This window comes from Triturus cristatus, chromosome 11 (genome assembly GCF_964204655.1).
Source record: "Triturus cristatus chromosome 11, aTriCri1.1, whole genome shotgun sequence".
NCBI classification, from domain to species: Eukaryota; Metazoa; Chordata; class Amphibia; order Caudata; family Salamandridae; genus Triturus; species Triturus cristatus.
This window is the reverse complement of record NC_140594.1, coordinates 945,647,478-945,670,720: the sequence shown is the minus strand read 5'-3', so window position 1 is coordinate 945,670,720 and position 23,243 is coordinate 945,647,478. Positions and strand designations below refer to the sequence as shown.

Here is a 23,243-nt window from a genome sequence, read left to right as displayed (position 1 = left end):
AAATATTTGCAAGAGTTTTTTAAAGGATATTTTTAGCGCAAGGAAACAATTTACTATGTTATGAGCTCTATAGTAATGTTGCTTCTCATTCTCTCATGGTTCTCTTGAAACGTAATTTTAAAACAAATAGCTCCATGTCATGGCTCTATATTTTTAGCACAAATTTCCGCAACCACAGCAGTTCCAGCTGCGGTTTATTGCAATTTTTTCACAGCTGAGGAATGAAAGCAAATGATAGATTCTCATCATACTTTGCACTGTGGTACCTTAATGAAAACAGCCACCAACAGACCCACAAAAGGCAATACTTTGTCTGACTAATGGGTTTTCTGGTAGTTTCTGCTCTTCAGGGAAGGCCCAACTCTTCGGATCCAACCAAGACTAAAGGCAAACTGCTTCTGTGGTCAGTTGTGTGCCTTTCAGGGGCTGAGGGTGCACCTCAGAACTCATTCATTCCTAAAAGGAGCACAGCCCAAAAATATTCTTCCCATGGTTAAGTTCTACCTTCCTTCCGAATAGTGTTGTGCCCTCCAGTTAGTGTTTAATCTTGACTTGGAACCAGCCTTCAGAGTTGCTAGAGATTGTTCCTTTCTCTATTCAGTGATTGGTTCAGCAAAGGTGCAGGACAGGTGCATAGAGCAGGTGTCTCACCAGAGTTAAGCTTCCCTTTTGGAACAACACTGGGACACTGCTAAAACATCGCACTTTGTTGGTGTTTACAGTAGGTTGTGTATTGGATGCACGTCTAGTCTCAAGAATGCATTTAGATAGCAGTCCACTGGAAAACCTAGGGCAGAAGAGGAATTATCAGGGCTGAGATCCCCACGAGCAAAGGAGCCTGCACAGAAATAAAACAAAATATATGTGAATCAAAGATAGTAGACACTCCCAGGGGCCATTTTCCCATTATGAGGACTGATGGATTTGATCAGAATGATGGACAAATAACTTCCTAGCCAAAAGCTCCAGAAAAAACTTCCAACCTCCCGGTCGAGAAAATGGGCCTCCTCAGGTGGAGAGTATCAAACTAGACACCAAGATATTGCCAGGCTGGAGATGAAAATTTGCAAGAAGCAAAAAAACGAAAGGCATGCTTTCTCTGTGTACACTTCTGTTTAATGGAACCCCATCCCACACAACATCAGAACTGGTCCAACTCTTGTTGAACCCCCTCTCAGTAGGAACTAACTTAGCCCCTTGGCACAGCTAAAACCTTTGATGTATTGGATACGTATTTGGTCAACTCCAGAGTTACTAGAGTATAGAGATGCATTGGGGAACTTGATGAAGATGAACGGTGCCACAAATATCCCTTGTGAAATACATCTTGACGTGGTGTTTGAGACCTGTGCTGACCAGATTGTAGGACAATCCTGGGAAAATTTGTAAGCCCAAGGCTGCTGCTCTAAAAACAAGATATTGGGCATTTGTGTATGATCAGTATTACATAAGGGTAACTTCAGGACTCCTGACCAATCAGTTTCTAGGTTTTAAGTCAAGTCCAAAGTTTGAATTATTTTTTAGATATGATTACACCACCTTTGGCAAACAATGTGTATGTACGATTTCGCCTGGGCAGTCTACCCTTAAGAACCTTCTCCAAGAAATGGGCAAAAGACCGTAAATCGGATAATTGTCCTGCCTGCGAGTTGGTTCCTGAGACGGAGGAACATGTTTTGTTTTCTGTCCTGAATACAGAGGCCATCGCAGGAAGTGGATATGCCCAGTATGCTTGAACTTGAGATAATTACTCGCTATTTAATCACACATAGAATTTTAAAAACTGATAACTCTGGACCAATAGTCTATTCTGTAAGTCGATTTCAAGTAAATGTTTGGTTCAAGCATTCGAAGATTGCACTTTAGTTACGAGGATGAACACATTATTAATATACTATCTGTTAATCTGAGAACATATCTGGGCGCATGGCAGACTTAATTGGACAATTGTTCTTGTATCCTTCTTTTCCTCCTTTTGCACGTAGCACTTTTTGCACTGCACATGACCTAAGAGTTTACTGTTGCATCTATGATATAGTGGCACCTTATAAAATTTGCATTTGCTATAGGCCATGTTGCACAGAAATGAAAATTTGTTTTGATATTAAGTGATAGCAAATTTTAATGCATATTTTATACACGTTGTTATATTTTTATGATCATTGTACTGTATATTGCATGAATGCAATTTTATATTTTTAATGACCATTATCTGTGTTTTACTGTACGCTTTGATGGTTTTTGGCAAACCGAATTAAGCTCTTTCATTTGAACTTAGCCCCTTTTCACAAAACGTCAGGAATACTCCCTTCATCTCTCACCATCTTTTTTACAGCTTTGTCTCTTCCCAGCTAGTTTTGCACTATATAAATATTCATAAATACACACATAAATACAAGATGCATTTGGACTTCTCCAACTCTTCAATGGATTTAATTCATGATCTTCTTCCGCCAGCGAGAAATCGTCCTATTGGTCTTTATTCATGGCTGACCAGACAAGAGACAATTGCACCCTGTTACAGAATATGATGGAACTTTAAGTAGGCTATCCTTCTGATTTTATTTTGACACTTTTGTAGTGGCAGCTGCCCGACCTTCAGTGGCATCAAGAAGACCCCTTCACTTAAGGCCTGCTGAGGTAATGCTTTTAGGTTTTACCTTCTGCATTGTAGTTGTCTCATGACCAGCTGGATAAGTTAATGAAAAAATATTTGAGGATCAGAAATCAACATTTCCCTTCCCATGGAAAGGCATTTTGTCCAATTTGATGTGATCCAGGAATTGCACTTTGTGAAGCAAGATGCTGCTTTTCAGTGAAACGTGTCCACAATGGTAGAGGTATATTCAAAGTCAAGCTGTAGTCATAGTTATTTTCCATTAGTAAAGCCTTGCAATTTTATGGGTACTTACAAGCACCTATTGGTTCTGGTTATTGTCTGGATCTGGTAATTCAGCTACTAGTTGCTTGCTTTAATTTCAGGGGTTTTGGTCATTGGCGTAGTTTGTATTTGATATCTGGAATAATTATTGCTCTGCTCCCCGAGTCAAGAGTACTACAGATGTCGCTCCTAAAACACTTGGTGGAGCATCAGTAACTTCTGAATGGTGTGCAGTAGCTCATTCATAAAAGAACCAGGATGGAAATCCCCAGAGTAGAACAGTTGTTTATATTTTCTTCACATTCCAGACCTAGAATATCTCTGACAGCTTTAAACCATCTGTTGTCCTAGCCATAGTGCATCACAGCTTTTCATAGTTGAAACCCTTCCACAGACAATTCCATTGTAGAAGCTAATTCATAACAATACTGAATCTGTAAGAAACCTATCTTCATATCTTTGATTATGAAGGTCGCAGTGATGGATCAGCACTTCCTGTTTGCGGTGTTATCGTGGAAGCCGTCTTATGGAGACTAGACCCTCGCCATTTAGAAGATGGAGTATTCAGGGACACACTGGCTTCCACCATTACAAATTACTTTTCTGAAATCACCAGTACAGCTTCCTCTGTGGGAATGGAGTGGGAAGCATTTAAAGTAGTTCTACGCGGCAATGCAATCAGCACCGTCACAGGAGTTCGCCAACTGGTCAATAGGGACCTAAAGCAAGTGAAAGACACATTAGGCATACTCAAGAACACAGCAGCCCTAAACCTTACTACAAACCAGAGCTCCAAGAGGCCTGCATAAAATACGCAAAGCTTCTGGAGCAACTGAGTGTCATAGATCACTGAACCTACATGCACAAAGTACATACAGAAGCAGACAGACCAGGCACACTACTAGCCTGTATCCATAAAAACGCCCCCCCTCCGACACCAATAATAGAGATCATGACGCCTCAACACACCTGAGCAACCACACAAGCGGATATCAATAAGGCTTTCTATGATCACTACAAAGCATTATACACCGCTCCACAAAAAGCGAACCCACAGGAGCTCCACTCCCTCTTGGACCCAATTCACTTATCTCAAATAACGGTAGAGGCCCGGAAGACATTGGCTCCTTCCATTACATCGGCCGAAATAGGTGCAGCAATCAAAGGGCATCCTAAAAACATAACTCCAGGCATAGACGGCCTGCCAGCAGAGCTATGCATCACCTATGCACAACAATTGACCCCTCAACTTAAGAAACTCTACAATGAAGCTTACAAGACCGGTGCCTTGCCCCCCACCACAGTGCAAGCCTTAATAACCTCATTTCCCAAACCCGGCAGAGACCACACTAAGCTAGCTGCATATCGTCCACTCTCTTTACTGAACACAGAATACAAAATTCTCAGTAAAATTCTAGCTAGCTATTTACAACCCCTTTTGTTGACACTAGTACACATTGATCAATGCGGTTGCATCCCGGCATGAAACACATCCCTCAACATACGCAGGCTATGCAACATAATGTTCGCCTGCGCCGCAGAAACACCCGAAGCGGGATGCATCTCACTAGATATCTCCCAAGCATTTGATACTCTAAGCTGGGATTACATGCTGACTGCCCTGCAGAAATTTGGGATCCCCTGTGAATACACACGATGGATCCACATACTCTATCACCTCCCAACAGCCAGGGTACGCACTGGATCACACATCACAAAGATACCTAATACAAAGGGGCACAAGGCAAGGCTGTCCCCTTTCGCCCATATTATTTGTGCTTGAACTTGAACCTTTAGCCCACGGAATACGCGCGGTGGCCAATGGCTGAGATATTACCATTAATCGTACCCACCACGCATTATCACTTTATGCAGACGATATAATCTAAACCAGAATTTTGAAGGACAATTTTAAATCTGTAGCGTAAATCTTCACTCAATTTGAATCCATTGCTGGCCTGGCCAAAAATTTCGAGAAATCATATTCATTCCCCTTTGGAAACGAGATCGATAGACAAACTATCCCTTTCGGACACCGAACTATAACAATGGCCCACACTGTAGTGTAGTTCCTATATCCCTGATAGGCTCTGCGCATTGGAATAATATACACTATAGTTTTGACATAAGACTGAGGTCAGTATGTCTCTATCGAGTACATTAAACTTAATTACTTGTGTGTGCCAGCTAACTCAGAGGTCACTAGAAACTTCTTGAATAAACCAGAAGGAATTAGTTTCTGACAACCGCATAAACATGACAACTTTGTTTCCCTTAGAATCGGAACAATCTCAGACTCGTGGAAACAATAGATAATAGTTTCACTCAGTCAAACGTGCAAGCTTAGTTTCTACAGAGTTACACAGAAATAGTGAGACGGGCGTTTCAAAAAAAGGGGTTTATTGAACAGTCTTATTTCTCGTGCAAGAGATATGAACTGCTACAATCGTAAGACAGAATGCGAAGTATAATACGCACAGCGTCAGCAGTAAGATAAAATAATACTGCAATAGCATGGTTTATTGCTTTGACAGATATTCATAAAAATACATACATAAATAACACAAGCTAAAATGTTAATACTCATCTGATGCTTCTAGAAAGTTCTACCCCAGTTTACCTAACCTAAGTGTAGTACGAGGTAAGAAGTAGGGGCTGTTTGTCTATAGTCTAGTTTAGCTATAGTTGCCAAGATTTGCCAAAAGTCCCTCTAGGTTCAAGTCCGCTCCATACCTTAGAATGAGTGAGGTTGGAATCTCTTTCCGAGTCTCGATCTCTAACACCCCGCAAGGGGAGCCAGAAACACTGGAGCTGGATTCTCTGCGAGGAGGATGACAGCGTCTGGTCAGTGCATCAGGCGGGGACTTGACTTCCTTCTGAACTTGCCGTGGTGAGCCGCGTCGTGCAAGTAGACAGCCGAACCGTGGTTTGCCATGGTAAGTGAAAGTATATTTATACCTGGAAGGTGTTTAGGAATGCCAGTATTGACGTAAAAGTCGGGCAGAAGAACGTCATGAATGAACCCCTAAGGAATAGATATTCATGCATAACAAATGAGTTCTTGGAGAAATCAATATCCAAGCAAGTAGAAGTCCTAAAGGCTTAAGAGTCTGGTTTTCCAAGAACTCGTTGTGACGTAGATGAACGGATGTCGGTGGCCATGCCTGTATTTGGTTAGCATGGATAATGCCTAAATAAGGGTAGGATTCCTATGCCTAAATATAGGCAATGTGAATTGTGTCTATATAAGGACATAAATCGGGAAACCTATATACAGTATCTAAATCGATACACAACACCCACTCCACTTTCGTATGAATGACATTACTAAATTCTAAACATGCTAAACATATCTAAAATATAGCTACATATAGGATGGCTAATATATGTCTAAAATGGTGCTGTACATACTAAAGCAATGTTTCATTCCAAGCATATATTTACATCGAATGCTAAATGAATGAACATACATATATATACACAGTATGAAATGGTTTGTAAATACAGAAGAAAAAAAGGCTCGAAACCATTTCATGTCAAGTCACAGAAATCAATTGTCATTGACAAGGGGACATATTGTCTCTGAAGGTGTATCAAAGAATTCTGTTCTCTATGAATAGTTCTACTAAAAGCAGATTACTGTGCCATAAAAAGAAAAAATTCAAATTTGGAGAAAAGAAAAAAAAAATTAATCAGAGGACAAAGTTCCAAGTTTAGTCTTTGTTTTGAAAAAATAAAGGCCAAATTCAGAGTCCTCCCGGTACACTGTGTGCTGAATCAAAAGTCAGTGTATGAGGATGGAGAAAACATGAAATATTTGGCAACGAGAAACATGGCGGCCGCCAGCTAGAGCGGTTCGCGCGCTCCTACCAGCCTCCTGAGACCCCTGCTGCTTTAGTGAGAAATGCCGACATACAAACGGGCTTGGAATACCTGTGTAGTCCGTTAATATTCCGACGATCATAGGCACTGACGGATGTGTCTACCGGGGTCTTTTCAAGAACCGGCGTCTGTTCCGGTGCTCCTCCCGAACTGGAGACGGGCAGCCGTGGAGCTCAGGCGCGGCCGCGCGGCCGCTGCTCGGGGGATTTTCACGGCGTCTTCCCTTGGCAGGGGAGCAGGAGCAGGGATCTCTCCGGTAACGAAACCGAGGGACGCAGTGCTGCAGAGGTTCCGTCTCGTCGGGGAGACCTTGGAATCGGAGGCGGATCAAGTAGCGGCAGATCCGGAGGAACCAGCGGGAGATACAGCCTTGGCTGAAAGTAAGGTCTCCGCTCTTAGTGGAGGGGTGAGCAAGACGGGGTCAAACAAGAGTAGGAAAAATACTGTTAATCCTCGTCTAGGGTGTATAAGAAGAAGGAATAAGAGTCAGGGTAGGGAGCCCTGGCTGGATGGGAACAAACTACAGCTCCCAGAGTGCACCTTGGGGCAGGTCTCTAAATTAACTTCGGGGGAGACTACAGGGGGGTCAATCAACAAAAAAAATAACATTAAACAAAAAAAAACTAAAAACAGGAATTTGAGAGCACCTGGGGATATAGCCCCCTCATTGCGCTCCTATTTTAAAGTATCACCCCAGATACTAGAGGTCACGCAGGAAATGGCTACTTCTCAGGGAGGCAATAGGCAATCCAATAAACAACAGACTGTTCCCAACGTTACCCCTAGCGTAAGTCCCTCTTCGGGGCCTCCTGCTAAGGTGGCACTGCCTGAGTGTCCATCAGAAGCTTTTTCATCGGACCTGGCTGTGGTCATCAGTTCGGAGATCGCTATTTCTAATGAACCATCTAACCAACAAGCTGAGGTGCTATCTGAAGGATCGCCAGGGTCAACTGTAACGGAGGTGAGGACAGAGGATGGAATGGATCGGGGTCATGAATCTTTGAAGGGGGGAGACACGTTGGAGGTTCTAGTTAGCTCAATTAATGCAATGAGGGAAGAAATAAGGCATGACTTTGCAGTGTCGAAGTCTAACCAGAATGACATAAGGGCAACTTGTGAGCTCCTAGGTCAAAAGGTAGAGGGCCTATGCGAAAGGACTGGCGTATTGGAAAGCTCAGTTGGTGTTCTTACAACTGATTTAGAGGCTGCCAAGTCCAAAATACAAGCCCTTCAAAGAGACGGGGACGACATGAGAGAGAGGGTCGAGGTCTTGGAAAATTACTCAAGGCGCAATAATATCCGACTCTTAAAAATCCCAGAAGGGAAAGAAGGAGCAGATCTCAAAGGCTTCATAATCCGATCTCTGAAGGATTCCCTTAACTTAGTAGAAACAGCGGAAGAATTAGATAAGGACATTCAGCGAATACACAGAGACCCTTTCCGTTTAAATCCGGCGAGATCCAAACCCAGGAAGGTGTTAATCAACTTCTTGACCTACGCACTTAAGGAAAAGATCTTAAACCTTGCTCTAAAGGCTAGAGTATTGAAGTGCGCAGACTTCTCCTTCGAAATTCGTTCTGATTTGTCCAAAACCACACTGGACAGACAGTGGGAGTTGGGGCAACGCATGGATAAGTTCAAATCCTTAGGAGCCACAGTGCAGATGAGGTTTCCGGCTTCTTTACGGATTATGCATAATAACAAAATGCACAATATTCGCTCTGTACGTGACGCTGATGAACTACTAAATCTCATTAGGGAACAGGCCCAGAATACAAAATGATGGGTTGAGAGAATTTCCTTTCTTGCTTTCCCGGGTTTTTCACACATAAGTGTTAACGGTGATGCCTCCAATTCAACTTCTGGCCTCTCCCCTCTATGGAGCTTAGAATAAGATATACTTCTACACATGGGGGTGGTTTTCTTTTTTTTTTTTTTCTCATACTTAGAAAGTAAGTTTAACAGATCCTTCGGTGTCACTTATTTTTTTTTTTTTTTTTAGGATTTTTAGGATTTTGGAGTCTTCCTTTGCATTTACAATAGTTGGCACAGGTAGTTTACCAGTATATAATATAAGCAGCAGGGGGGGGGGGTGTAGGGTAAGGCTGTAGGTGAGCGTAATTTGGCCAGTCATCAGGCCAGAATAGTTAGGGGTGGGTTTCTCCAGGGGGGTGGGTTGGGACTGGGGGTGGTGGGGGGGGGGATGGGTATCGCATCCAAAACTCTCATTTGTCTAGCGTCTTTATTTTCTCAGGCCAAGCTCTGTTTATATAAGACTCTCCAATTTATAAATCTAAGTACTAAACATATGGAGGAGCGAAACAACGAAGGTGTTGGATTAAATAATATAAAATGACATCAACACATTACATCTCCTGGAATGTTAATGGCCTGCGTGGGAGAGGTAGACGTGACTGTATTTTACAATATCGGAGAGACTCTCAGGCGCAGGTGATAGCTCTCCAGGAGACACATCTTCTTAAAACAGAGGCCACAGCTTTGTTAAAGAAACATAAGTGGGTTGACAAATTTTGCTCAACAGATCATAATGCCAATATTAGGGGGGTCATATTTATTTTTAAAAAATCTGCCAAAGCCCAAATTTTGGAATGTAGAGAAGATCACTCAGGGAGATGGCTATTAGTGAGAGTTGCGCTGGACGCTCAAACGTTTACTTTAGTTGGCTATTATGGCCCCAACGCTGATGACCCTTCATATTTGGAAGTGATCAGGAACCATCTAACATTAATTCAAGATCCAGTAATTTGGATGGGGGATTTTAATATTGTTCTCAATCCTAGGTTGGACAAATCGGTGAAATCTAGAGTTTGTAGTTCTGTCAAATCCAGGTGCACCATCCTATCAATTATGACACAACTTGGGTTGGCGGACGTATGGAGAGAGAGGGCGGGTAATAAATTAGGGGTGTCCCTTCGGAATAGCCGTTTTAAACATAAGTCACGAATTGATTACGCACTTTTTAGCTATTGCCTAAGGGACACTCTTGTTACGATAGATTATCTTCCCTCGCACCTCTCAGACCACTCTGCAATGGTATTTTCTTTAAAACAGGGAAACTCTACAAAACACTCATCCTGGTCCTTTGACCGGACTCTCTTGCTTGACGATGAAGAGGTTAAATTTTTAATAACCGAGTCCTTAATTTTCTTTGATATTAATAGGGACTCGGCCGGCTCTACCGCTGTATGGGAAACTTTTAAGGCCTTTTTAAGAGGTCAGATTACCAACAGAGCGTCTTTTAGGCAGAAGACATATAGAGAGCAGGTCGCCAGTCTTGAACAAGAGATGAAACATCTAGTGTCAAGGATTGACTCTCCCCTAGGAACAATACAGGATCAAGATAAACTGGCCGTTTTAAATTCACAACTTAATAACATCTTACAGGAGAGAGTAAATAAAAGATGGGAATCATTTAAAACCTCCCAATTTGAATTTGGTGAAGCCGCCGGAAAAGTATTAGCTTGGAAAATAAAAGCAGATCAAGCTAATAAATTCATCAAAGAAATTAGGATAGAAGGTGAGGTTGTGACAAGATCCACCCAATTAGAAATTGGGAGAGCCTTCTTTGAATTTTTCGAAGAGATATACAAGGAGGCTCTCCCCAATGACCAGCAAGCAAGAGACAGCTGGCTGGAAGCCATTACCCTCCCATCTCTCTCGATAATTCAAAGTAAGGCCTTGGAGTCCGATATCACAGAGGCGGAGGTAATTAAAGCCATACATCAACAAAAAAAAGGGAAAGCGGCTGGTCCAGATGGGCTACCAGGGGAGATATATAGATCCTTGGAGAATGTCTTAGCCCCCGTATTGATGTCCCTATTTAATGGCATCTTAATAGATGGGGAGTCGCCGCCCAAATCTTGGGGGGAGGCCACAATTATACTTATCCCGAAGCCGGGGAAATCTCCCCTCGAGTGCGGGTCATATAGACCGATATCACTACTGAATAACGATTATAAAATCTTTACAACAATCATGTCAGCTAGATTGGCGAGTGTTATTGGTACTATAGTCCATCAGGATCAAAAAGGGTTCATCAAAGGTCGACAATTAGCCGACTTAACACACCAACTAATCGGAGCTATTGATATCGCTACTGCCTTCTCCCTACCTATGGCCACTTTAACTCTGGATGCAACTAAAGCATTTGACAGAGTCAACTGGCTCTACCTCATAGACGTACTCAAAAAATTTAATTGTGGGGAAGGTTTTTGTAGAACTATAAAGCAGCTTTATACCACTCCTTCGGCCAGACTATTGATCAATGGGGTTCTGACGGACTCCTTTAATATAACCAGAGGTACGAGGCAGGGCTGCCCGCTTTCCCCTCTCCTATTCAATCTATACATAGAACCATTTGCCCAACTTTTGCGTGAGGAGGCTAATATTCCATCTTTTAGCTTTGGAGAGTGGGAAAGACGGGTGGCTCTCTATGCGGATGACATTTTGATCTTTACTTCAGACCCAGTAAAGGCTTTTCCCGTAGTCCTCAAACGAGCAGAAGAGTTTGGTCTCATCTCTGGTTACGACATTAACTCCAGTAAGAGCGAAATAATGGTCTGGAACCTACCGGATATACAGCTGGGGGTAAATGTTTCCACATCTATGCGATATCTTGGCATAAGAATTACTCAAGAAATGGACAGTATAGGACAAACCAATCTAAATAGATTATATATCGAGACTAAAAAACTTTTAAAATCTTGGTCTCATCTGCCACTTTCTATAACGGGTAGGGTGAACCTGGTAAAAATGTCCATACTCCCTAAGTTTACGTTTATTTTTAATGCGATCCCTCTGGCATTTGATCTCAAATTAATTGAAAAATGTCAACAAGAGATAAACTCCTTCATATGGAACTATAAATCAACCAGAATAGCTTGGAAGAAGTTGAGGAGAAGAAGGGAGAAGGGTGGGCTTGCCTTGCCAGATCTACTGTATTACGCCTGGGCATTCATGTTGGCACATTCTAGGATGCTTTTAAAAATGCCATCTAACCTTCAATCTGGGTCGATATACAAAGCAATGTTAATGGGGGTGAATTTGTCGGCAGAGGGGTTTTTGTTCAAATTTGGGAACCAGAAATTCTTCAAAAAAATCAAGCTAAAAATTTTACACTCATGGGCTAAAACATGGTTCAGCATCAGGAAGAGAATAGGGCTGTCTTACTACTCGGATTTTTCTCCAATCTGGGACTCGCCGGGCCTCCCTCTATGCCTAAAGGATAGTCTGTCTTCCATAATACAACAAGCAGGTATCAGGAGATGGGGTCAGCTATTTAAGGAAGGGGCTTTAATAACTTGGCCCCAACTATATGAATGTGTAGGACCCGGGCTTTCCAGATTCAAATTTATTCAATTGGAAAGTTGGGCTAGATCCCAAAAGCGTACTGACCCTCACCTAGGGAAGGTAAGCATCCTAGAACAACAACTAGTGGAACTTCCAGTGGGAGGGAAAGAAGTAGCCAAATGGTATTGGCAGTTGTTGGAGGAAAGTGACGGAGAGTTCCTTCTCCCAGACCAGCTATGGGGGGGGGGTGCCTGGCCTACACTGTGAAGAGTTCTGGCTAAAATCCTTTGATTTACTTCATAAATTAGTAAAACCATCATGGCTAAAACGAAATCATCTATTTTCAGTACATCGTGCATATATAACCCCGCTGAGACTCTCCAAATTTCTCCCAGATAAAAAGTGCAACAAATGTAATTACAGCGAGGCCTGCGATGTACATATGTTCTTGGACTGCCCGGTCATCGCCGGCTTCTGGGAAGAAGTGAAGAACACCCTAAATTCCATATTAAACGCATCCTTGTCAATAACTTTACCACTCGTCATCTTTGGTTTGGATGACAACATCACTGGCAAGGCACGGTCCTTCCTCTTCTATGCAATGCTATTGGCTAGAAGACAAATCTGTATTCACTGGACGGAGAAAACAGCTCCACTACATTCAGGGTGGCTTTCATCTCTATACGAAACATCTAGAGCGGACCTTAATAGATCATGCAGTAAACACAATCTAATTTTTTGGAACTTGCTGATCGAATGGCGATAGTGTCCGGGGTTTTTTTTTTTTTTTTTTTTTTTTTTTTTTTTTTTCCCCCGGGTCCTATGATTATGCCTTGAACACTCCCTGGACCGGGCTCTTGTGTGTCTTGGTCCACTAATGGTCCGGCAGGCTTTAACATGCCTAGTTGGAGTTGGTGAAAGCCCCTCGTATGTTGGAGTTGGTAGGCCACCACTACACTAATCTGTGTTCGAGTGGGGCGGTCGGCCTGTCCATTATTGAGGGTTAGGCAAATGAGGACAAAAAAAAAAAAAAAAAAAAAAAACATGAAATATTCAAACCCTGTAGCCAAAAAGTCGTCTACCGTTGTAGGTGAAAGTTGGATTACCTCGTTTAGAAGATTAACCGCACATAGATGAGAAGCATCGCCGTCAGCATTGGTCGCATCAGCAATGTTCCTATCGGATGTTACCTGCGTGCCTGTTGTTTCTTCTCGTACCTCAGCAGTAGCAATTTGCGTCTGTGAGATCTCAATGAATGCCGTCATCAGGATTGATAGCCGCTGGGGACAACACACAGCATGGGCCGTTACCTGGTCCAGCAGAGTATCTATATATCCCTAGGCATGACTGATGGGAGTGTTAGACAGATGTCTAGCACGCATTATTCACCGCAAAGCAGGCAACGTAGAACAGGTAAGATTCAATCTTGCCAGATTGGTCTGAATGACAGAAACCATGTGATATTTAATTCTCGTAGACGAGGTAAACTCAAAAGTTGGACGATGCGCTCCCAACACTTCATTTCTAATAGAGCTCTCTCTATGGTGATGGGTGTGACGCTGGTGAGTTGGCTTGCCATATCGGAGCAGTAGGAGCAAAAATAGGATCCCTGCAACGAGTCCAAAATGTAGTGGCAGTCCGCCAACCACAGAGTGCACGAAGTTGGGAATTATTCCGAAGACTGCTTGAAAAGGTGCTAACAGTCCTGAACACACGGTCTTAAATACATGTACAATACCACTCGTATCAGACAAGTTTAAGATACGTTCTAATATTTCTGAGAAATGTATAGGGCAGTTTTTTTTTTTTTTTTTTTGTTTTTTTTTTAAACCGTTTATTGCAATCTCAAATATATACAAGTATGGGCCTACAACCTTCCGGCCGGCCGCTAGAGTGACAGGAGCATATGACATACATACAAAAAGGGCTCTTGGCGTTGCAGAGAGGTAAATCAGGAGGTATCAACGACGTGGGCCACATGACTCCGAGCCCGCCATACGGTTTCATTTTATAAGAACACAACAACACAAAAAAAAAAAAAACCACACCCGCAAGGCAACCCGCAATCCGAAGTGACAGCACGTGCTCCTTAAGTGGGGGACCCCAACCATCCACAAGAATCTAAAGAGGGGAACGGGAAGAGAGCAGGGACTGGGGGACCCTGTGCCCGGGGCCGGGGGAGGGGGTCAACTAGGGGGACGGAGCTGGCGAGGCAGCCGGCAGCAGTGGTGGCTCACAAATACCCCCGCGGTAGGCGTTCCAGGGGCCCCAAACTTTCACCCACGCCCCAGGCTTACCTCTCGCCACGTACACCACCTTTTCTCGGAACATGCACCAATCCATGTGTTCTTTCCAGGCCGACACCGCCGGGGGCCTCTGGGATCCCCACAGCTGCGCGATGTCACGCTTAGCTATCATATATCCCAGAGTCACCCATCGTGTCTGCGGAACCGAGTAGTCAGTTGGTTCCCACACATTCAGCAAGCATCTCCTCGCTTCAGGCAACAGCGTGATACGCGTAACCACTCGCAGGACCTCATGCACACCACGCCAGAATCGCTCCACCTTCGGGCATTCCCACAGAATATGCAAAAAAGTCGCCAAAGCACCACACCCACGCTTACACAGCCCATCCTCGGCATAGCCCATACGCAGAAGCCTTGGCCCCGTCATGTAAACCCGGTGGAGGATCTTTAGCTGGACGAAGCGAAGGCGAGCCGTTATGGCCACCTCCTTCGGAGAGGCCACCGCGGAAATCCAGTCCTCGTCGTCCAACTCCAGCCCATCGGCAACCCAGGCCTCGCGGAGGCCAGTCAGCAAGCCCGAGCGATCATTAATCAGTTTTTTGTATATGAGGGAGATCGTGCTGTCCGGAACATGGCCATCCAGCACTCTATCCTCCAGGGGGGATGACTCCGGAATGGAGGCGACGTCTGGGAAGACGGAGCCCAGTGCGTGGCGGACCTGCAAGTACCGAAAGTATTCACTGCCCTGCAGCTGAAACTCCGTCTGCAGCATCTCGAATGTTTTAAATCCCCCCCTCGTCCAGAGGTCCCCCACTGTACTGATGCCGATCGTGTCCCACTTCTCGAAGCCCTTCGAGGTCCACAGGGAGCCCAACCTCTCAGACGCATATAGCGGTGACGCCCGGGTCAAACGGTCCTTCCACCCCATAGCTGCGTTAGCCGCGTGCCATACTCGCACCATGACACGCGTAGGTCCCGTCAGGCGGGGGTCGGGCGCGCCAGAGTAGAGCGCTCGATTGTAGTCGCCACCAGGCAGGAGCATCTTGTCCATTTCAAATGCCGGGTTTAAGGCGGGCCCGTAAAGGCCATGATTAATTGCAGCTAACTGGGAGGCCCAGTAATACCGTTTAATATCCGGGAGGGCAATCCCCCCGTCGTACCACGGGAGCGTCAACTTCGCCAAGGCAATACGCGGCCTCCCGTGCCAGAACAAGCGAAGCTGTAGACTCTCCACCTCACGGAAGTAGCGCGCCGGGACCAAGTCCATAGTGTTCTGGAGAGCGTACAGGAAGCGTGGCAACGACATCATCTTAAACAATGCCGCCCGGCCGAGCGGCGAAAGCGGCAGGCGCCGCCAACGCGCGACGTCCTCCTTCAAGCGCTGGAGGGGGGGAAGCAAATTCCGCTCGTAGCGGGCCTCCGGGTCCAGAGTGATATAGATACCCAGGTACCGGAACCCCTGAGAGGCAATCTGGATCGGACAGTCCCGCGGGAGGACGGGAGCCTCCCCGGAAAGCACATACACACATGATTTAGCCCAGTTGATGACAAGGCCTGAGTTGCGGCCGAATGAGCGCAAAACATCAACCAGGACAATCAGTGATTTACGCGGGGAGGCGAGGTACAAAAGGATATCGTCAGCGTATAGGGACACGCGGTCCTCATACTCGGGGGTCCAACGGAGACCAAGGATGGAAGGGTGCCACCGCAGCCACTCCGCCAGGGGCTCCAAGGCCAGTGCAAACAGGAGAGGCGACAAGGGGCAACCCTGTCGCGTGCCTCGTCCCAGCGCGAATGGGGCCGAGACTCGTCCATTCACCACCACCTGCGCCAATGGGCCCGAATACAACAATTTGACCCAGCTGATGAATCCCGGTCCAAATCCAAATTTCGCCAGCATCGCCCAAATGTATGGCCACTCGAGTGTATCAAACGCCATGGTGGCGTCTAAGGATGCCAAGATGGCCGGCTCCCGCACAAACGGAACACGCGCGAGCACCCCGTGCAGGCGCCGCAGATTAAGGGCCGTGTTGCGATGGGGTATAAAGCCAGACTGGTCTTGGTGGACCAGATCGCCCACCACGCCGACCAGCCGGTTGGCGAGCACCTTGGCGAGGATTTTGGGCTCCGCATTCAAGAGCGAGATAGGCCTATAGGATGTGACCCGTTCTCGGGGTCTCCCCTCCTTGTGGATCACTACGATTGTATAAACACTACAACCTGGATAAAGGGTCAAAGGGAGATATATTTAAAGACCAGCCCAAATTCTAATCCCCTTGAAACAAGACTGTATAAACACAACAGAATAGGGGGTCTATTGATAGACAGCACAAGATTAAAGAAAAGAAAAAGTAGTGTGTGGAATATCAAACCCAAACAATGTCAGAGCAGAGCACGGAAAACCATCAAACCGACTCAACCAAAGAGACCAAAGTTGAGAGCAAAGTCACCTCTCACAATCAGTTTATATCATGTGGTCTCCACTAAGAGCCGAGGTATGCCTCCTCGTCATAGAGACTACCTCGTTAGTGTAAGGCTCTCTTGCTCATGTGGGTTGATAAAGAAAAGAAAAGTCCAAAAGTCACGTGAAAAACTGTGACCCCCAGACAGAAGGAGTGCAGTGCAAAGAAAAGTGAAATTTAAAAAGAGATTGTGTAAAGAGTACGATATGCTTCACTCATTTCTGCACATCTCTATTAAAAAAGTGTGTAAACAAAAAATATATATAACAAGCAGTGCCAACTAGTCACTGTTGAATGAGGGTCAACATGTTTCAGCCTTCACGGGATAGTGACCCAAGGCTTTCATCAGGACCTATAAAGATTAGTGCTACTGCATTCAAATAAATGGATTCAAAAACGGTGAAAATATAAAATGTGAAGATTTAGCATTGGAAGAAGTAATAAATACAACCTCACTTGTGTCCTAATCCTCTATATCACAGGGTGCTAGCATCACCCAACGTGATTAGGGATTGCACCTCACCTACCCTGGAACCTGGCTCAGGTTAATGAGGCCCCGCTCTATCCGTCGTTGCCCCTGGCTTTCCTAAGCAGGGTGGGAGGCCCCCACCCTGCTTAGGAAAGCCAGGGGCAACGACGGATAGAGCGGGGCCTCATTAACCTGAGCCAGGTTCCAGGGTAGGTGAGGTGCAATCCCTAATCACGTTGGGTGATGCTAGCACCCTGTGATATAGAGGATTAGGACACAAGTGAGGTTGTATTTATTACTTCTTCCAATGCTAAATCTTCACATTTTATATTTTCACCGTTTTTGAATCCATTTATTTGAATGCAGTAGCACTAATCTTTATAGGTCCTGATGAAAGCCTTGGGTCACTATCCCGTGAAGGCTGAAACATGTTGACCCTCATTCAACAGTGACTAGTTGGCACTGCTTGTTATATATATTTTTTGTTTACACACTTTTTTAATAGAGATGTGCAGAAATGAGTGAAGCATATCGTACTCTTTACACAATCTCTTTTTAAATTTCACTTTTCTTTGCACTGCACTCCTTCTGTCTGGGGGTCACAGTTTTTCACGTGACTTTTGGACTTTTCTTTTCTTTATCAACCCACATGAGCAAGAGAGCCTTACACTAACGAGGTAGTCTCTATGACGAGGAGGCATACCTCGGCTCTTAGTGGAGACCACATGATATAAACTTATTGTGAGAGGTGACTTTGCTCTCAACTTTGGTCTCTTTGGTTGAGTCGGTTTGATGGTTTTCCGTGCTCTGCTCTGACATTGTTTGGGTTTGATATTCCACACACTACTTTTTCTTTTCTTTAATCTTGTGCTGTCTATCAATAGACCCCCTATTCTGTTGTGTTCACTACGATTGTAGCCAGACGCTGGTCCGGCGGGAGGGAGCCCCGCGAGTGGGCCGCCAGGAACATCGCGCGAAGGTGGGGTGCCAGCACATCCGGTCGCAGCTTATACAGCTCGATAGGGATACCGTTTGGGCCCATGGCCTTGCCAGATGCGACCGAGCGTATGGCAAGGGCAATTTCATCCGAGGTGGGAGCAGCCTCCAACGACTCCCTGTCCTCCACCGAAAGGGAGGGCAGCGCGATGTCCCGAAGCAGGGCATGGGAATCCTCCTCCGAGCAGGGAGAAACCGGGGAATACACCTCGCGGAAATAATCCGCGAAGCAAGAGACAATGTCTTCTGGCTCGGTGACACGTACACCATCCATTCTCTCGATCAGCGGGACCACACGATTCGCTCTCTCCTTTTTATCCAACCACGCAATCAATTTACCCGCCTTATCACCCACATCATACAGTCGCCCCTGTTGCTCTCTACTGAGGCCCCTGGCCGCCTCCGTGACGAGGGCCCTATAGGCCGCCTGCTTAAGGTGTAGAACATGTAGTGCGGCATCCGTCACCCCACTCCCCAGGTCACCCTCTAGTTCAGTAATTTCGGCTTCCACCCGGGTCACCTCCTCCTGTTCGCGCCTCCGGGCATGGGAGATAAAGGAGAGGGCCTCCCCTCTAAGAACTGTCTTGAAGGCTTCCCACAGGGAGATAGCCGAAGGGACAGACCCCACATTCTCCTCAAAATACCGCTGCAAGGATTTAATCAAGTCGGCACGAATGGTGGGGTCGCGCAGGTACCATGCATTGATTGGAGCTACCCTGCCCTCCCCCCTCGGGAAGACATCAAAATGCAACAGGAGCGGGGAGTGATCTGAAATACCCCGCGCCAGATGGCGCACCTCTCCCACTCTCCCAGCATAGGCCGCAGGGACAAGGACATGATCAAGCCGCGAGAGGCTACCATGGGCACCCGAATGAAAGGTGTACTGCAGCTGCGCGGGATGTTTTAGTCGCCAGCAGTCTACCAATCCCAATGTATCTAAGAGGCCGGGCAGCCACGCCTGTGCCCGGGGGAGGTCCCTAGGGGGGTAACGATCCATAGTCCCAGAAGCCACCGCATTGAAGTCTCCCCCAACCACCAGAAGCCCCCCCGGGAGGTCAAGGAGGAGGCGCCCCAGGTCCGCAAAAGTGGTAGATTGTAACCCCGGTGGGACGTACACTGATACAAAAACGACTACTTTGCCCTCCATTCTCCCCACCAAGACCGTGTAACGTCCCCTCTCATCATGGCGCACCTCATCTATTTCCAGCGGGAGCGAGTTCTTAACCATGATGCCCACCCCCCGCGAGCCCGACGTGAAGCCCGAGTGGGCCACCAAGCGATAGCCCCGCCGATTCATGGCATAAAAGGAATTACCAATAAGGTGTGTCTCCTGCAGAAAGACCACATCTGAAGAAATTCGTTTCAGATACTGCAGGACCACACCTCGCTTAATCCTATCCCCCAGTCCATTAACGTTCCATGACAACAGAGTCAAATCCCTACCCCCCATCACATACAGAAGCCATCATTTGTCCCCCCAAGAGCACCTCAAAAACACCAACACAGTAAAGGGTTTGCCTTGCGGTAAAAACGAACAACACCCCACCCCAACCCACCCGTCCCAACAGAACTCCCCCCTCCCTGCACCCCTGCATGAGCCCAGACAGCCCCCCCAAAGTGCGTATAGGGCAGTTTGTATTCAAAAGGGCATGTATCTCGGCAGAAGTCCATGCGACTTGTAGATCATAGGTTTCTTTGGCCGAGGTCAGTGGCACAGTTTGTTGTAAAAGAATGGTTTTCATTCTGCTTAGAGTATCAATTCGTATAGAAGAGATGTTCAGTGAAGGCCATAGAGGCGACTCTCTGACTGTCTGTATTTGTGGAAACAAGACTTGCATACAGCAAGTGACCCTGGATGTAACCGTTACTAGAAATGGGATACCTGTCAACATGCCACAGAAGCTGTGATCATTCAACATGAGGTAACTTCCTTTCGAAAGTAGTCCAAAAATTGGATTAATCAGTGCAGCTGGTGAGCCTTGCAGGTGATAGGATAAGTTTGTAGTGGAACCATCGCAGGCCCTGTGTAAATTAATACCTTGACAAAGGAGAGAACCGCTTAATGCGTTTTCACGGTTTGTACCGCTAAGAAACACTTCACGCCCCCACTCCAACATCTATGTGTGTAAGGTAAATCCCAAGATGTCTTGATGTATTCTTTACCCAACCTTTCATATTTGCCTGCTATTATATGTTTTAGGCAATACTTCAAATGGAAAGTTGTAACAGGCAGAGTAATTTTGCCATGTATGATCCACTCAGTAGTTGGTATTTCTGCCACCGTGAATGGTAATTTTTCCTGTTTTTCAATGCTCAGCACCGTATAGTCTGCTCCCCTTTGTGCCAGTCTGATCTGTTTATGAGTGAGATTGAATTCTGAAAACAGTGACGTAGAGTTGATTAAACGCCAAGGCACATAGCCTGGACGCAGGTTTTGTAGCGTCCAGCCTAATAGCATGATAGAACGTAGTTGAGACTGACCATGTTGCAACATGACCAAGTCTTGTTCCATAATGTCTATGGCAGAGGATACAATGCTGTCCAATGAATATATCCTGGACGACAGAGTTGTTAACCCATTGTCTACTACAGAGAGAGATTTCTCTAAATTAATACGATCAATTTCTCGTATTCGTTCTGCAATCTCTGCTTGGGTAATCTTCCATATTTCATTATAAGCAGCGTAGATAATGGCATATATGAAACATTTTTGACGCGGTTTTCTTGGTCCTAGCAAGAATTCCCTAAGGTCTGCGCCTTCTTTAAGTAAAGATAAGTGTTGTTTTACATCCTTCAGTGTAGCTTTCTGTAGCCAATCAAGGCAGAGTTTCCCTACACTGTATGTTGTTACTACCCCTGGATGCTGTCTTTGAATATAGCATGGGTCTGGTCTATTGATAGTGAAACCCTGTGTTTTGTTCAGGAATCGATCTTGACAGTTGTTTGTGTCTGTGGGCAGGAGCAACCATTTTTTCCATTCTGGATCTGATCTGTTGTGATGCAAAATATTATGTATGTCGACCTCCCCCCGTGTAGTGCTATTACTTGTAGGTATAGGTATGGTCGGTGTGTTCATGTCTTTGATCTTGGCTAATACAAGGCAAGACATTTGTTGGACAGTGTCATTCAAAAACATAATTTGCTCAGGGATGATACAGGCTCTAAACAAAGCTTCTACCCCCTGCGCTTGCCAATGTTTTGTATCCCAGACAGATTTTGTCTCAATGTTGTCTTTCCAAAAGTCGAAACCCTGTCTAGACAGTTGGGCAATAAAGGCTGCAGAATAAATCTGTTTCGTATTGGTTAACATATTTTTTGTTCCTGTCTTGTTCATATTCTTAAAATAAAACGATTCTGGATTTGATAAGTTGAACCCTGAAAAATATGGAAATGTAATTGCAAAAGTTTTTGAGCTACCCTTTGGAGGTGTTGGACAATGTTCCCCTTGGTTATACTTAAATACATTTCTAGGTGATGCAGTTTAATGCAAGAAATGATGACCATAGTAGTCATAACAATACATTTGTTCATAGTCTGGTGAACCTTCTAAATATTCATGATTTGTGAATACAGCAGACATTTCTAGATCAGACATCATGTTATTAACAGTCTCGAAGTCCCAATCATCAGAAAAGGTACTAGAGGTAATAAAGTCACTTAATGAAATATTGAATAAGTGTGGAATCTTCAAATGTTCTGACGGGCCAAAAATGTCATATTCAGTTCTGTCCCAAACTATACCATCTGGTATAGGAACGGCTGTGATGTTCACTGCTGACAAGTCTCTTGCTTCACGATGGGATGATTTGTGTGTCTGGAGAAGTAAGTTCACTCTTTTACTTGCTGTGTCCATTTGAATATATCTTCCATTTATCAGCATACCCAGAGTTATTACCAGAGCTAACCAAAGTAGAAAGAAGAATATTCCCAAAACAATCCATAGTTCAATCCATGGTGAAACCAGATAAGTCTTTTTCAGGAGTTGAAAAAAGTCTGTTGCTTGTTCTTTGAAAGTTCTTTGTGCTGGCATCGTTTCAGGTTCACTGGGATCCTCAGAAAACGTATCAAAGTTAATGAAATAGCCAGAGGCAGTTCTGTCAGTGGTTTGAATTGCATCAGGATTCGTAGAAATCGCTGTAACCACTTGATCACTTGTTACTTCGTTGTAGACAGGTGTATCAGGACGAACTGTTATTTGGGCCTCAAGAGGGACGAGTTCCATAGCTTTGTTGCTTAGTCCTTCATTTCTCACTGTAGAATCTTCAAAGGTGATGAGTCTCTCAGTTTGAACCTCTTCGATTGTAGCTAGCGGAGTGTGCCTGCTACATTGTCGGAGTCCACTTAGTATCGGCCACATAGTGTGGTTTGATCAGGTCGATGGACACAAATCTTTTCTCTTTTTTACCAGCAAGGGGCGGCAGTAGTACTGTTCTCGATCCGTTGATTACTAGGACAGGTACTGGTTGTCTATAAGAAGGCCCAAATTCCTTCCTGTCTGCGATCTTTTCTCTAACTAGATCACCAAGCTTTGGGATCCAGACAGGCCTTGCTGGGACGGTTGTTTTTTCCCCAGTGGTGGTTGCCTTCAGGAACACGTTGCTTTGTTTCGATCTTAGTTCATTTAAGTCCTGTAAAACAGCCAAACGATCTTTGATATCAAACTTTTTATTTTACACCACTGTGCCTTTCATGTCAAGGTCCGGAATCAACATTCTAGTTTCAAATAGGACTTCATATGGAGTGACATTCCCTAGAGAACTTCTTGGCAAATGGTTTAATGAGCGTTGTACCCCATAAAGATGTTTTACCCACCCATCACCCAAACCTAACACCCTAGCTGTTATAGACTGCTTTTTGTCCCAGTTTTTTCTTTCCGCAACAGAATTTCCCTCAGGATGGAATGGAGAAGAATACCGCAATGCTACGCCTAAACTGGCCATGGCTTCTTTGTAAGCTCGAGAGCTAAAAGCAGGACCCTGGTCAGAATGTAATGTACC

At 45.1% G+C, this 23,243-nt stretch overlaps 1 protein-coding gene across 1 annotated transcript in view; it reads left to right on the top strand.

Moving 5' to 3' along the window:
* LOC146785727 (aspartate aminotransferase, cytoplasmic-like) overlaps positions 1-23,243 on the top strand; it is a 540,935-nt gene that overhangs the window by 434,649 nt on the left and 83,043 nt on the right. The window lies entirely within an intron of this gene.